The sequence below is a fragment of the Gracilinanus agilis genome, chromosome 3, assembly GCF_016433145.1.
Source record: "Gracilinanus agilis isolate LMUSP501 chromosome 3, AgileGrace, whole genome shotgun sequence".
Classification (NCBI taxonomy): Eukaryota; Metazoa; Chordata; class Mammalia; order Didelphimorphia; family Didelphidae; genus Gracilinanus; species Gracilinanus agilis.
Genome location: NC_058132.1, coordinates 565,677,537 through 565,693,669, shown reverse-complemented (window position 1 = coordinate 565,693,669; position 16,133 = coordinate 565,677,537). Strand labels below are relative to the sequence as shown.

Here is a 16,133-nt window from a genome sequence, read left to right as displayed (position 1 = left end):
ATATATATATATATATATATATATATATATCTTATATGGAATATAGAGGAATGAAAAATAGTTTCACCTCCTTCCCAATTTTTTCACTCCCTCCTGATTTTCCTTCTTCATAAGCCTTAGGAAAAGTAGCTTTCCTAAATATGACTAGCCTTTAATAATATTCTTTTGAACAGAAAGGATAGAAAACTGGGCACAGATTTGGGAAAGCCTGAGTTCAGTCTCTGCCTCTGACATTTGCTACCTATGTGACTGTAGACAAGTCATTTAACCTCTCTAAACCTCAGTTTTTTTCCTATGGCAAATAAGGTCATTGTGAGACTGGCATGAGCCTATAGAAAAATCTTTGCAGATTTTAAGCTATAAATGATGGATGTAAATGCCTTTATTAGTAAGACATGGAAGAAAACATGACTGGAGGCATAATGAGTTGAAAGGAAAGAGTTCCAAATTCAAGGTTATTTTCTAAAATCTGAGCCTGTACCTATAAGTTTTCTCAAATTCACAAGGTTCCAGCCTTTGAGCCTTGCCATATTACATCTTGAAAAAGCTGTCACTTTTCTTGAAGGTCAGTCTCTCTGTCACAGAGCAAAATTAGATTAGCTTGACTTGATTTGCTCTCTGCAATGCCATTGAGGGTTTCCCCCCACCATCACCTGCAATTTCTTAAGTGTTTGCAGATTTCTTTATAAATCCTCCCAACATCCTTGAAAAATACTTTTCATTTTTAAAAGAGGAAGAAGCAAGGACCAAAGAACTTAAATTCTCATAAAAGACATTTATTAATTGCCTGCTTACAAATATATAGCAAAAAACTCTGAAGAGTTTCACCTGATTTGGCAAAATAAAGTGACTTAATAAAGAAAACAAATTATTTTCCGGCATATTTAGGTAACTGTAGAATTTTAAAGGGCTATAGAAATATGGATGTGAACTAAAAATAAGGAATTTTGAATAATAGGGATAAAAAAATATCATCCAGTAATGGCAAGTAGATAAAATGGACTAGGTAAATGGCAAAGAGGAGTAAGGATGACTAGTGAACAGCCAGGATGCTCAACTATTACCTTCAAAGTGTCAGAGAGAATGAGGAAGGCCTCTAGCACGTTTGGGTGATCCTCTTTGGAAAGCATATAGGACATGGAAAAGAACCAGCCAGGATCATTAGAGACACTGATGGATTATGATCTGAATCATTTAAAGCAGTGATTCTCAAATTGGGTGCTACCGCCCCCTGGTGGGTGCTGCAGCAATCCAGGGAAGCAGCAATGGCCACAGGTGCATTTATCTTTCCTATTAATTGCTATTAAAATTTTAAAAAAATCAATTTCCAGGGGCACTATGTAATATTTTTTGCTGGAAAGGGGACAGTAGGCCAAAAAAGTTTGGGAACCACTGATTAAAAGGAATATTCAAAGTGTTGGGATCCAGATACTTTTGAGTATCTTTACATGTATTTTTTAGGACCATAGATTTAGGCAGAAAGGGAACTTAAAAATAACCTAATCTAGTCCAGCCATTATTGGATCCCAGAAAAGAGAAGTAATTTGCCCAAGGACATAGAAATAGAAAATAGGAAAACCAGTGGCTAGACCCTCTGATTCCATAACCAACTGACATCCTTTCCACTGTATAATGCTCTTTCTAAAACATTTAGATAAGAAGGTAAGGGAGCTATAGAAATGCATCAGTGTGGTGGAGGAAGTTTCTACTGGCTTAAGAGAACTAACTTAAATTTTCAGTGTGAGAACTTATGCCTGCAAAATTGGTAAATACTTCCAACCACCACTTGATTAACTATTTTGTTGATCACTCAGGCTTAAGAGAGACAGAGAGAGAGAGAGAGAGAGAGAGAGAGAGAGAGAGAAGATGCTAATAATCCTGATTAAACTTAAAGTATGTCATGAGTACATTTTTTTTTCTTCTTCCAAGTGCTGGTTGTAAAAACATTTACCAGCACACTTCTGGGTAAATATAGTTATTTATTCTCATGCTTAGTTTGAATATTTTAAAAATAAAAATAAAAAATAAACTCATGGTATTCCCCATTTGACAATAAATGATAGTATCTACAATCTTCCCATTACTTTAAACCCACTACTGGGTGAGATCAAAGATGATCATTGAGCTTATTTTTTTTAAAATTACAAATAGATATCCAAAATTCATGCCTATGTTCTTAATAGAAGTCTAAAAGAAGGACTCTTACTGAGGCAATCATAAGAACAATACATAATGTTTTGCTTAAGTGTTTAAAAAATTTGAAACTATATAAGCTGAGGCTTGTGGGGATGGGGTGGAGATGTGTCTATAATCCCTGCTGCTGAGAAAAGCTGAGGCTGATGAATCCCTTGAGTTGAGGAGTTTTGAGCTACAGTAAAGCTAAAGCTGACTAGGGGAATTCATTAAGTTTAGCACCAAAATGAATAGACCCTGAGAGCCATGCTATCTAAAGAGGAGAAAACATGGCCAAATCATAAAGTAAAAGGTCCAAACTTCAGTCTCAATCAAAAGTGGGGCCAGTCAGTGAGTGGTCATTGCCATTCTATCAAGGGAGTGATAGAAAGACATAGTTTCCAAAACAAAAATAAAAAAAGAGATGGAAGCTCAGAAGTGTCACAAAGACCCTTCAGAAAGTATATTAAAAAATATGAACTTTTAAAAACTCTCACCTTCTGTCTTAACTTTTAATATCAGTTGTAAAGCAGAAGAGGAATAATTGGGTTTAAGTGACTTGTCTAGGGTCAAACAGCTCAGAAATGTCTGAGGTTAAATTTGAAACCAGGTTCTCCCCACTCCAGGACTTGTAGTCTATCCATTATTTAACCTTAGCTGCCCCTGATTTTTTAAATGGAATTCTAACTTAAAGGAAAATAAAGAAAGAAAGCATTTATTAAGTGTTTACTATATGTCAGGTAAACAATATGCTAAGTGTTAGATATATAAATACAAGTATAAAAATATTCCCTGTCCTCAAAGAAGCTTACATTCTAAGGCATACTGTGTTTGATTTTAAACTCCCCCCCGATATTTCTTTATCATACATACACACATATGTATATATATATATATTCTTTCATTTATTTGCTTCTTTTAAATCATATCTGGATTTTTTTCTCCTTTATGTAAATTTCAACCTCCTACTTACTGTTTTTTAATGATTTCATTAATGGTTGAATAAGCATCCCCTTTCCTCTTTTTTAAAGAGTCAACTTCATATAGAACACTCAGTATTTTTTTTCTTTTAAAGAAGTAAAAGAATGCTGTATGGATTGAAGAGACTCAGGAGGAAAGTAAATTTTACATCAGATAAGTAACTGAAGCCCAATTTGGATAGATTGACATTTAATTTTAGAAGGGCAGGGTAAACAACTATCTGTCAGGCGTTTCTGCTTATTATTTCCTTCCTGCTTGTAGAAAAACAAATTTTCTCTAAGGATGTATTTAACCTACAATAACCTAAGCCTTGGGGAATGGTAAAAGAATAAACAGGAAAGCAATGAAAGAGTAGCAAAATATTTGGCCTCTCCATAAATCAAATCAATGATGATAAAGAGACCAATACTTTTGCCTCTATAAAGTAGTATTTCTAGACATATATTTTAAGAAGAAAAAGCCTTACCATTGAAATTGATAGCATAAGAGACATTTTATGATCCAATAAAAATCTTTTACCTAAAATAGGCAAACATCATCTAATTGAAATAATATAAAAGTATAATCTTGCTGATCAAAATAAGTATTTATTGCATGCTTTAACACATTCAGTCCCAGATCCACCAAGACATCCATATGGCAAATAATTGGTTTAGGTGTTTAGGAAAACTGTAGATGATATATTCACCAAAAACAACAATTTTAATATTCATCTTTTTGCTACTCTACACACTTCTAGTATTAATTCCTACTTTAATTAGAGCTTTCTGTTTCAATTGAAATTATTTCTACATAAAAACATCTGATAAGACTTTCTTTATGGTATAAAAGAAAAGAAAATTCAAACCTCCATAGCTTGGAAATAACATTTGCCTTTCAAGGACCAATATCTAAGCACAAAATCCTACTCATACAAAGAGCTAATATTGATAGTAGACACATAAATAAGACTAGAATTAATTGACATGCTAATTGTTTTATCCTGCTATGAACAAAACTAAGTATTTAATCTTTAAAAGGGATAAATGTCTAAGCAGGCATAGTTCATTTTAACTATAACTTTTTTAAAAAATGTAAATATATAAAACTGATCAAGTTTGGTACTCATTCTTTTAAATATCCTAAAGCCTGAAACTTGAGGAATTTTCAGGCCAAAGTACATGATAACATTAGAGGAGACATATAGCTAGCAAATTGTGATGCTGTTGTTTAACTCAATTTTTTTAATTGTTATTTAATCTGTTCACTTTTCCACTGCCTCCTTGTTCTATGGAGATGACCTTGGTTTCCTTGGGCCATGATATTAAGAGCAAAAACTCTGGCAGATGCAAGTAAACCGTAAAGACCTTTATTTACTACTTTATGATGTAGTGTATTATTTTGCTGTCCAAAGGACAACTTAGACGTAGCTTGTTGCAATGGAAAGATTGCAGGGAGGGGAGTCAAAGAGCCTGAATTCAAATCCCAGCTTCACACATCCTGTTTGTCTTGGCAAGTGAACATTGAAGTCTCTTCTAGATCCAAGGTTGGCCGTATTGATTCTTTTTTCTCTATTCTTTCTAACTTCATAATTGCAAAAGCATCCAGATTCTTTGAGCTTAATTAGCATCTCAGTCACATATATATGCATATATACACACAAATAGACACGACAAATAACTGAACATCAATTATTTTTATATATCTGATATATGTGTATATATATGAATAACATATAGTTCAATATACCTTGTTTATGATATATGATTATATGTTTATTTCTACACACACAGATATATCTATGTAGATCTATATGGATACATTTATATATATATATGTGTGTGTATATATATATATACATATATGTGCCACTATATGTATATATCTCTATCAATTTATGTATTTGACATTTGAATTTTTTATTATCTGGACCTTTCATGTCCTTCCATTCTTCTTATCTTTTACTCCTCAACACAACTCCAAATAATTTAATGTCCAGGTATCCTGGTCTATTTAATTTCTCAAACACGAAACCATTACCTCTCATCTCAATGTCTGTTTTTTTATGCCCAGATTATATTGACTTACCTTCTCTACCTTTTGGTTTCTCTGACTTCTTCTAATGGTATGTGTTGCACCCATTACTGTTGCTAGCTCTTTTGACATTACTATGCATCTATCTAGTATGTACCTAGCTGTATGCATGGTATTTCTCCTATAAATATGAACTTCTGGAAGGTACAGACTTTTTTAGGTTTGTGTTACAGCTGAGATTATTTCTTTTACTCCCAACATTTAACATAGTGTCTGATACATGGTTTAAAATTTAAAATTAAATTTAAGTTAATTAAAATTTAATTTCAATTAAAAATTTGATTAAATTTAAATTTTTAATTTTTAGATTCAATTTTTCTATATTACACATCAATTCAACTTTAAATAATTATTTTCTGACATCTTGTGATCTGTGTTCATCCCTCTGGAGATTGCAGGTAATAGCATGTAGGTTGTACGTGTATTTACATAATGTGTGTACATTCACATGTATACATAAATACAATATATATTTCCAATTTTGTCATATTGTAAAATAAGATACATATCACGTACAACAGAGAAAGATTAATAGAGGAAATAAGGTGAAGGATAGTAGGCTTCCTTAGGCATTCAGACTCTATTACTTCCTTCTATAACAGTGGATAATCTTTTTTTGTCATGAGTCCTTTAGAGTTGTCCTGGATCCTTGCATTGCTGATAATAGTACAGTCATTCCTAGTTAATCATTGGACATTATTGCTGTTCCTGAGTACAATGTTCTCCTGCTTCTGCTCATGTCAATTTGTATCACTTTCTATAAATCTTTCCAGATATTTTAGTATTATCTTGTCTATTATTCCTTATGGCATTCTAGTATTCTATTGCAATCATATTCCACAACTTCTTCAGCCATTGTCCAAAGGATCAACATCCCTTCCGTTTCCATTTTTTTTTGCCAGCTACTACAAATATTTTTGTACAATAGATCCTTTACCCCTATCTCTTTGGGATATAGACCTAGTACTGGTATTGCTGAGTCAAAGGGCACAGTTGGGGCTTAATAAATGCTTGTTGATTGATTTTCTTGATTGACTACAATATGTATGTGTTTCTATATGTATGTTTGGAGGGGAGGTGAGGAAGAGTCATGACCTATGTTAGTGAAAGGATAAAACCATTCATTCTAAACAATTTAGAAAAAAATAGTCATAAAAAGGAGAAGGATGAGAATTCCTGAAAGGCAGTCCTTGGCAATAGAAAAGAGAATCAAGTGACTCATTTATGTAATTTCTACATCTGGACCCATATTGATTTATGGCACAAAGAATTCTTAGAAACTTACAAGAAAGTAAAATGCTACATACCTCATTCTCCTTACTCAATGCCCCACGAAATAAAAAAAAAAAAGGATCGTGTTCCTCTATAAACTGTATATCCTGCCATTTTCTCCTTTTACTATTAGATGGAAATCCTGTGTGGCTAATAGAAAAAAAATTGATGGTGTTTTTTTCAGGGAAGGGAGGAATAAAATTGAGAAGTGACTGGCCAATAGCTGAAAATGAATGAGTGGCTTAGGATCAGAGAGAAGTGTAATCTTTTTCCAGTACCATCAAATAAGTTCACCACTGAAATTTAAAGTGATAATGGTGTTCACACCTCTCTAAGTTAATTGTTCCTTGAGTCAGGATGTTAAATGGATAATTTAACTTATTGCATTTTTAATCCTTTATTCCTGTATACTAATTTGATACTGGAGAATTATTTATTTTTCTAGATTTTTTTTGTTTATTTAAGTATGTGTGTGTGTTACTTCTCAGTGAAGAAAAATAATATTTGACCCTTAGTAGTGTGAGTTTTGAAGTGCTGTGGCTGAGAACTGCATCCCTCAGCTTGCTCCAGGGGTCCCTCCTCCTTCTTCCTGGTGTGGGATTGGTCTTTAATGGAAAAATTCCATGCTAGGACCCCAACTTCCAGGTGCAGGATTGGTCAATACAAGGACCAATCCCAAGCCGAGGAGAAAACTTGGAATTGAACTTGATTCAAAGTTGAGAGAGTTACTTAATTTCAGCTGGGGAAAATTCTGGTTACCTTTTCTTTAATAAAGTTTTTAAAAAAGGATCAAAGGATAGAGTTGTTGGATTTTTTTGGCATCCTCAGTAGGAAAATATAGAATCTATTCCTATCTCTGCCTCTATTGTGTCTTATTATTTTGGTCAAGCCATTTAAAATACTTTCTTCATGTCAAAATGAGGAATTAGGCTAAATGATTATTTTGACCCCCATCTAACTTGAATTCTTTTGACTTTATGATGAAGGAAAGAAGGAAAGAAAGGAGGAAGGGAAAGAGGGAAAGAGGGAAAAAAGCTAGAATGCAAATTTCTTGCCTCTTGCCAGTAAGGATTATTTCATTAATGGCATTTGGATCACTAGTATCCATCACAGTTCCTGTTCCCATAGTAGGAGCTTAATCCATGTCATTGACTGATTGATTAGAAGGATAATTTATATGTATGCAATCTTATGTCCTTTATGAAAATGTTTTCAAATGAGGATCTCTCTGATTTTATGACAGTCAAGAAGAAAATATGATTGCCTTTATAGTCACGTTTCCTGATGCATCTCTGTGTTGTCAAGTAAAGGATAAATACTACAATTAGCTCCTGTTACCAGTTTTGTTTTGTTTTTCTAAATTCCAACTTGTGTGTTTCTTGCCAGAAGGTATAGTGGACCTCTGAAATTTGACTGCAAAGCAGGAGAGAAATCAAATATTTGGGAGAGAATCAGGATGGATCTATACTACATTTTGTTTTACTTGTACTTAGTTTGAATGAGCAGGTTGCATTATTCACTGTGGTAAGACTTCGATTAAACAGTCCAATACTCTTAAATCAAAGAATGCCACAGACTCTGTGTTACTGCAATAAACAATCTGCACACTTGTATATAACTTTCCCCCCTTTTTTTTATTAATGGTCAGTCATCCAGAAATTCAATTATCTGACACCAGTTTCTTTGGTGTGAAATATGCTACCTTTTTTTTCTTTTCCTCTATACTTAAAACAGTGTCTACAATGGCAAATAATATACAAATATGTATTCAGTTAGATATGTGATCTATTACATTTATCTAAGTCCTCCACTGATTTCACAGTTCTTAAACCATTCACGCTCTGTCATTCAGTGTGATTCTCACTCATGTCCTATCATAAATCCTTCATCAAATATCAGACAGTTATGGAAGGTCTTTCTTTAGTTCCATATCAGGGTATCATCTGTCAGTTATTTGTCATTGTCACTCCATGACAGGCACATTTCAAATTCTAGTTATATATACTTTGGAAGATGATATTTATAATCCTTTTTATTCCAAAATCTATACAAATGTCTCTTTTAGGTAGTATGTGGTGATCCTTGCAAATAAGTCCTCTAAAAATGCCACCCCAGAGTCAGAGTACTTTGTGGGTCTATACCCACTCAAAGATATTGCCCATGGTCTATAATTATATATTTATTTTTAAATACTATCCAAACACATGTCAACAAAACAAAATATATTTCAGTCATGGAATTTGGAACTGCAATTCACATTAGAAATGAGCTTATCATAGCAATATCTCCTTCAGTACATCAAAGAAGTAACCAAATTCAGAATACATCAGGATCAATTCTTTGTTTAACTATCTATCATAGTAAGTGAGGCCATGGTGTTTCCTCAAATAATAGTTGTTTTTTAAAATTTCTTCAATACTCCTTTACAAATAGAATTTATTTGTTTGTTTTTATTTTAAATATTTTCTTTTTTAAATTAAGTAGTTTAAGTAGGTAAACTAGCAAAAGAAGAGAAGGCACAGGAAATCCTGATCAGGAACTAGATGTTATGTTCTCAATTACTTCAGAAGAAATATACTTTTATGACAATACTTTCTTTAGAAATAATAAAATTATATTACTCCAAAAAATTACCCTAATTTTAGGCTTAATTCAGGTTCCAAATTTTCCTTGAAATCTTCCCTGACTGATTGTAATCACTATAAGGAGACTTAGTATGCACAGGACATAAGATAATTAACTTTTTAAAAAATATAGAACTAACCTTCCATAGTATAATGACTTGGATGGCAATCAAGGACAGCAACAGCATTCATTGCCTTCAAAGCATATACTTAAGGCAAGAAACACTCCATCAATGAATAGGAACCAGTAAGAATATCATAGAATAGAAACCATTTTCTGTTGCTGTCAGAATCAGGGAAGAGAGTGTAATAAATTGGAAGAAGTACATATGTAGCAGTAATCATTTTATTATCATCCATGAAATGTATTTACTGTAGCAATGAAGGGCACTTCATGTAGGCAAAGCCCTGAGCTGAATTTTTGTCAATATAAATATGAATGACTATTCCATGTTAACAACCTTCTTCAATCACATTATCTTCAATCTCTGAACTCCAGACAAAGTTTATTTGTTTGAGGATAAAATATATTGGAACTCTAGTAACACTATTCTCTTAAAACTAGATGATGCCGCTAGAATGACTCTGGGAAAGTCTGATTTGTAAATATGCTAAAGCACCAAATGCTAAGGATCCATTCATCTGTAGATATAGTTGAACATCTGAAGGAATATGTATACCAATACCTTCTAAATGCCCTGTCATTAGCTTGCAACAATCAATCATCTCAGTTTCCAGTTTGTTGATTAGAATTTTTTTGTGTGTGCGATGAGAATTGAAACATCTGCTTACAAAAGGCAAATTAAAAACTTTTGCATTCTTTTACATTTTGGGACATGCCTATAGAGTTAAAAAATAGATGGTTTACATTAATTTTTAAGATGCACAACATTATTATAATTTTAAAATATTTATATAAATATCATAGCTTATTCTTTGCTTAACAAGCTAAAATCTATATATTCAAAATAAATACCATAGTATTCATGTTAGCAGTGAGCATAGTATATTGCTTTCCAAGGAATATCATTATCCTACGTATGTCTTTTTTTATGAACTAATCTAATTTGTGAATCATCTTGTTTATTCACAATTATTCATTAGGATATTTTCTGGGCACCTAGATGGCACAGTGGGTAGAGTGCTATGCCTGGAGTCAGGAAGACTTGTCTCCCTGAGTTCAAATCTGGCTTCAAAAGATGGTGGCTTAGATGGAGCAAAACATCAGACCTCCATACCCTTCTACACCACGATAAAAAAACAAAGAGCTTCAAGGGGAAATAAAACCAAATCTAACAACAGTACGGAGTTAGGGGATCCTCCTGCTGGACAGCTCAAGAAGTACACCAAGAAAAAGGCCTTCATTCTTGAACTACTGGGTTTGAGGGTAAGGAAGAAGGGGAATCCCAGGATTCCTCCCCCCGCATGCTATGCTGAGTCACCAGTGGCTCCTGGAATCTCTGGTTGGGGAAACACACTGGTCCAGAGAGAGGGCCTTGCTGGCACAGCTGAACCAGGCTCAGGCCATTGAACACAGACATAGGAGAAAAGCAGAGAGGCAACCCAGACACAGTGAAAAACACCCATCTTACTGCCACCTTCCTCTTTTCTTGAGGTTTTAGCCTCAGGGCACCTCAACATCAAGCTCTACAGAGCAACCCTACCCTGTTTTAATCCCATCAATAGGACAGATAAGAATTCTTCAGAGGGCAGAAAACTCCAACACCCCTCCCCCATAGACTGAAGAGAAAGAAGTGACAGACTTCTGTTGCTGGCTGGGGAAGATCTTACATCAAAGCTCATTAAAACCATCTGCTTAAACCAATCAACCAACAGAACAGAGAAGGCACAGGAGGGAAAGAAGGAAAAAATATGAGTAAACAACAGAAAAAGAAAAAAGAAATTACAATTGACAGCTTCTTTCCAGGAAGTGAACTAGGAGCAAATGAAAAAGAAGAAGATCAAGGAACTCCAAAAAACAACAACAACAACAACAACAACAACAAAAAACAAGAAACTCCAGTGAATTTGACACAGGCTTTGGAAAAACTCAAATTTCAATTAACTCAAGAACTCAAAAAACAATTAAGAGAGGTTGAAGTCAATTGGAAAAAGGAAATATATGAACTAAAACAAGAAAATAGTGTTTTGAAAGACAAAATTGACCAGCTTGAAAATGAGACAAAAAAATGAAAGAGGACCTACAAGGAAAATCAGACCAGGAGAAGGATGACCAAAAAGTTAGGGATAAAATTGAATCTTTAAAAATTAGAATTCAACAACTAGAAACAAATGACTTCACAAGGCAGCAAGAATATATAAAATAAAATCAAAAGAGTGAATTGAGGAAAATATGAAACACCTCATTATCAAAACCTCAGATCTTGAAAACAGACCTCAGAGACAATTTAAGAATTATTAGACTACTGGAACATCATGACAAAAGTAAAAGCCTGGACATCATCCTACAGGAAATTATATAAGAAAACTGCCCCAACATCCTGGAACAAGAGGAAAAAGTAGAGACTGAAAGATTCCACAGATCACTTCCTGCATTTAATCCACAACTGACAACTCCCAGGAATATTATAGCCAAATGCAAGAACTACCAGACCAAGGAAAAAATATTACAAGATGCTAAGAATAAGTCATTCAGATACCAGAGAACCACAGTTAGGATAACACAGGATCTGGCTGCATCTATACTGAAGGACCAGAAGGCATGGAATATCATATTCCAGAAAGCAAGGGAACTGGGTCTACAACAAAGAATCAACTACCCAGCAAAACTGACTATATTTTTGCAAGGGAAAGTATGTTTATTTAATAAAATTGAAGACTTATAAGCATTCATAAAGAAAAAACTGGGCTTAAACAGAAATTTTGATATTCAAACACAGAACTCAAGAGAATCACCAAAAGGTAATTAAAAGAGGGGAAAAATATTTTAAGGGACCCAATAAGTTCAAATGATTTGTATCTCTCTATAAGAAAAGATGTTATTGGTAACTCTTAAAAATTGTTATTATCATCAGGGTAGCTAGAAGTATACTTAGAGGGAACAGTGACAAACTATATAGGATGAAATATATATATAATTAGAGGTAAAAAAAAGAGGATAATATTATGAGAAATGGGAAAAGAGAAAAAATGAAGTAAATTTATATTCCATAAAGAAGTGCATGGTGGGAACAGGGAACAAGACCAATACACTACAAGGGTAAAGAGATTAGAGACAGGAAAAACTTTATTCTTATGTGCATTGTAATTAACTCAAGGAGGGAAGAACAATCAGATCCAGTGGGTCAGATATTTGATTCCTGTCCTATAGAGAAGTAGAAGGGTAATAAACAGACTGGTGAGGAGGGAAGCAATACAAGAGGAAGAGTGTGTGGGGTTGCTTAAAAAGATCATAAAGAAAAATAAGAGGGGAATAAGAAGGGAGGAGGGTAGAAAGGGAAGTAAAATAAGGGAGGAGACTAGTGGGCCTGAGTAAAAACAAAACACTGGTGTAGAAGTAAATAATGAAAGAAGAAAAGGCAGGACAAGGAGAAGGAATCAAAATGTTGGGGAATATACAGTTGGTAATCATAAGTCTGAATGTGAATGAGATGAACTCACCCATAAAAAGGAAGCAAATAGCAGAGTGGCTTAGAAACCAAAATCCTACCATATGTTGCCTACAAGAAACACACATGAGGCAGGTAGACATACAAAGAGTAAAAATAAAAAGCTGGAACAAAATCTATTGGGCTTCAACTTAAAATAAGAATGCAGTAATTGCAATCATGATATCTGACAAGGTCAAAGTAAAAATAGTTTTGGTTAAAAGAGATAGAGAAGATAACTATATCCTGATAAAAGGCAGAATAGACAATGCAGAAATATCACATCTGACGTCAGACAATTACCAGCGATGTGACCCTAGGCAAATCACCTAAGCCTGTTTGCTTCATTTTCCTGAAGGAGCTGGAGAAAAAGTGGCAAAACACTAGAGTATCTTTGCCAAGAAAAAAATGGGGTCACTGAAAGTTGGAAAAGAGAGAAAAAAATTCAATAGCAAAGATATTTTCATAACAAGAAAGTTATTGATGTGATATAAAGTTATCTTGAATAAAGTGTAAAATGTCTTTGTATAAATATTAAATGCTTTCAAAGCATGCAAGAAATGACTTTTTAAAAATAAATATTTATTGCATTATGTACTTGATTATAATGCCAGATAATACTTTCTAATTTCTATTTACTAAAAAAAACTGATCAAGAGCATTTGAATATTGCATCAATAAGGTTTATAGAAATGAAAATCTTAAAATATTTAGATATATGTTAAATTTATTTCTTCTACTATACACATGGCAAAATCAATTAAATCTTTTTGAGTCTCTGTTTCCTCATCTGTAAAATGGAAATAATAGTATCTATTTTATAGGTGTGCTATAAGCATTAAGTAAAATAATACTTATAGAATACTCTTTATCATCTGGACCCTTCCTAATCTTCTGACACATTTTGTACTTTTCTCCCTATTCTAACATATAGACTACATATTCTTTGCACATGAATTTATACCTTTATGTCCCATGCCTTTTCCCTACACCTGCATGCCTATAAGGATTTTGTTCCTTCTGCCTCTTATCTTCCTTGGCTGCCTTTAAAAAAATTCAAATCTGGCTTCTTGCAGGAGGACTTTTCTAAACTCCCCTGGCTGCCAGTGCCTTCCCCTTGAAGATGGTCTTCAATCCTTTCTGCTTAGACGTTCTATGTACCTCATACTTTCATACTCATCTTCCCCATTAGATGATGAGCTTTGGATCCCCAGTGCTTATCACACTGCCTGACATAGAGTAGACACAAATGCTTGGAGAAGTCTCAAATTCTTCTTCTGGTATGAATGCTGCTGCTGCTGCTGCTGTTGCTGCTGCTGCTACTACTACTCCTAAGACTACTACTTCTAATAGTTATGCAAAAAATCTTGTGGAATTAAACTGCATATATATTCTAAAAAAAGCAAAACTTCATTCATATCTTTATAAAACATTTCTAAGGAAGACAAAAATCATGATTTAATAGAACTTTTAAACTTCTAATTTGGATTCTCTCTCTCTATCATCTCTGTCTCTGTCTCTTTCTGTCTCTCACTTTCTTTGTCTGTCTGTCTCTTTGTCTCTCTGTGTCTCTGTCTTTCTCTGTCTCTCTCTTTTTATCTCTGTCTCTCTTTCTTTTTGTCTCTGTCTGTCTATCTCTTTCTCTGTCTCTCTCTGTCTATCTCTTTCTGACTCTGTATCTATGACTCTGTCTCTCTCTTTTTCTGTCTTCATGGTTCTTTTAAAGAGTTTTCATTTGATTTACATTTTCTCTTTCCCTTTGGCATTGCCCTTTAAGGAAGTTTACTGTTCAAAAAGAGTTAATGTAGTGAAAACCTTTTAGTTCCTTGTGATTTAGTTACCAATTATAGTCCTCCAGTGTTAAATGTTAACTGTTAAATATACCAAATAGCTCAAGATTGAGTTTAATTAAAAGAAGAAAAATGTTCTTCTGGACACATGAGTTGCTTTAAATGCTTTTTAGTCAGACAGGACATTTTTATTTTTGTCTTCAGAATATTCTTATCTTGCTTATACTATGAAGAGTAAAATCAAAAAGGATAATGCTTATTTAAGGATAGTGTTTGCAAAAGGGCATATGCCTCTCATTGTCTTATAAAAAGGAGTAGTAGTGATGCCAAATAACATCATAAGAAACTTCAATAAAATGGACTCTAGTGTTCACAAAGTATGGAGTTAATAAAGTTACTAAAACAGTCATTATGTACCAATTCTGTCTTCAAAAGAAAGATATGGTTTCAGTTATCAGTCATATAACAGGTCAATTCTAGAAGAGGAGCCAAATTTTCTATATTACTGAAATAGAAGTCAGCATCAAAAAGTATATCCAATATGAGTTCTGTGAAGATTAGTTATTGTCAACCTAACTTTAGTCAGACTGGCAATGTATTTAGAATATAGTGAATCAAATATTAATGGAGGCTTATGTTATGATAGTAAATATGATAGCAATCAATTCATTCATATTGCTCTATTAATAAAAAATAATGATAATAAAAACAATAATGGGAGAGGTCAAGAATACCTGGGTTCAAATTATGCCTCTGATTTTATGACTCTGAGGAGGTTAGTTAATCTCTCAATGTTCTAGGCAGCAGAACAACTCCTGGACTGCACTGATAAAAGGAATTTTCTCATCTGTGTGTTCTATCATGTATTGTATCCCGTTTTCCCTTATTAGAGTTCCCATAACTATTGAAATCACAGACCAGTACCTATTACAAATAACAACCATAACAACACATTTATATAACAGTTTAAACTTTACAAAGTATTTTCTTTACCACATCTCCCTCACATTATAGAAGAATAATTTGAGACCCACAAAGAGTTATAGGATTGCCCACTACTATACAATAAGTAATTATCAGAGTTAGAAACAGAACTTCATCTTCTCACTCTGAAATATTTATGATGAATAAATTAAAAACTGAGTACAATCATAGATGTTGCTTTCTCTTGATTCTAAGTAGCTTGAGGCTCTCTGGTAGAAAAGAAAGCATGCTGACTTTGGGTTAAAATATTACTTTTGACGCATAAAATTGTCACTTGCTTAGTCTCAGTTTTCTTTCATTCTTTTCTCTTTTTTTGTAAAATAAAGGGAATGAATGAAAATAGTCTTCAAATTCTCTTATCTCTAAATTTATGATCCTAAAATTATTTGATTCAATCGAAACTACTTCATTCAAAAATATTTAAATTTAAAAGGAAGGAACTAGTGATAGAAAGATGAAACATAATGCCTTTCTTTCCCTGAAGGTATTTACAATCTAGTAGTGGAGGGAAAGGCATGAATTCCATGAATTCAGATACATATAGTACCCAGGTAGAAGGTGACAAGGCCAAAGGCAATAACCAGATAAAATAGAATTAAGTATATATATATATATATATATATATATAT

At 33.4% G+C, this 16,133-nt stretch overlaps 1 protein-coding gene across 1 annotated transcript in view; it reads right to left on the bottom strand.

Annotated features, from left to right (window-relative positions):
* KLHL1 (kelch like family member 1) overlaps window positions 1–16,133 on the bottom strand; it is a 542,207-nt gene that overhangs the window by 392,905 nt on the left and 133,169 nt on the right. The window lies entirely within an intron of this gene.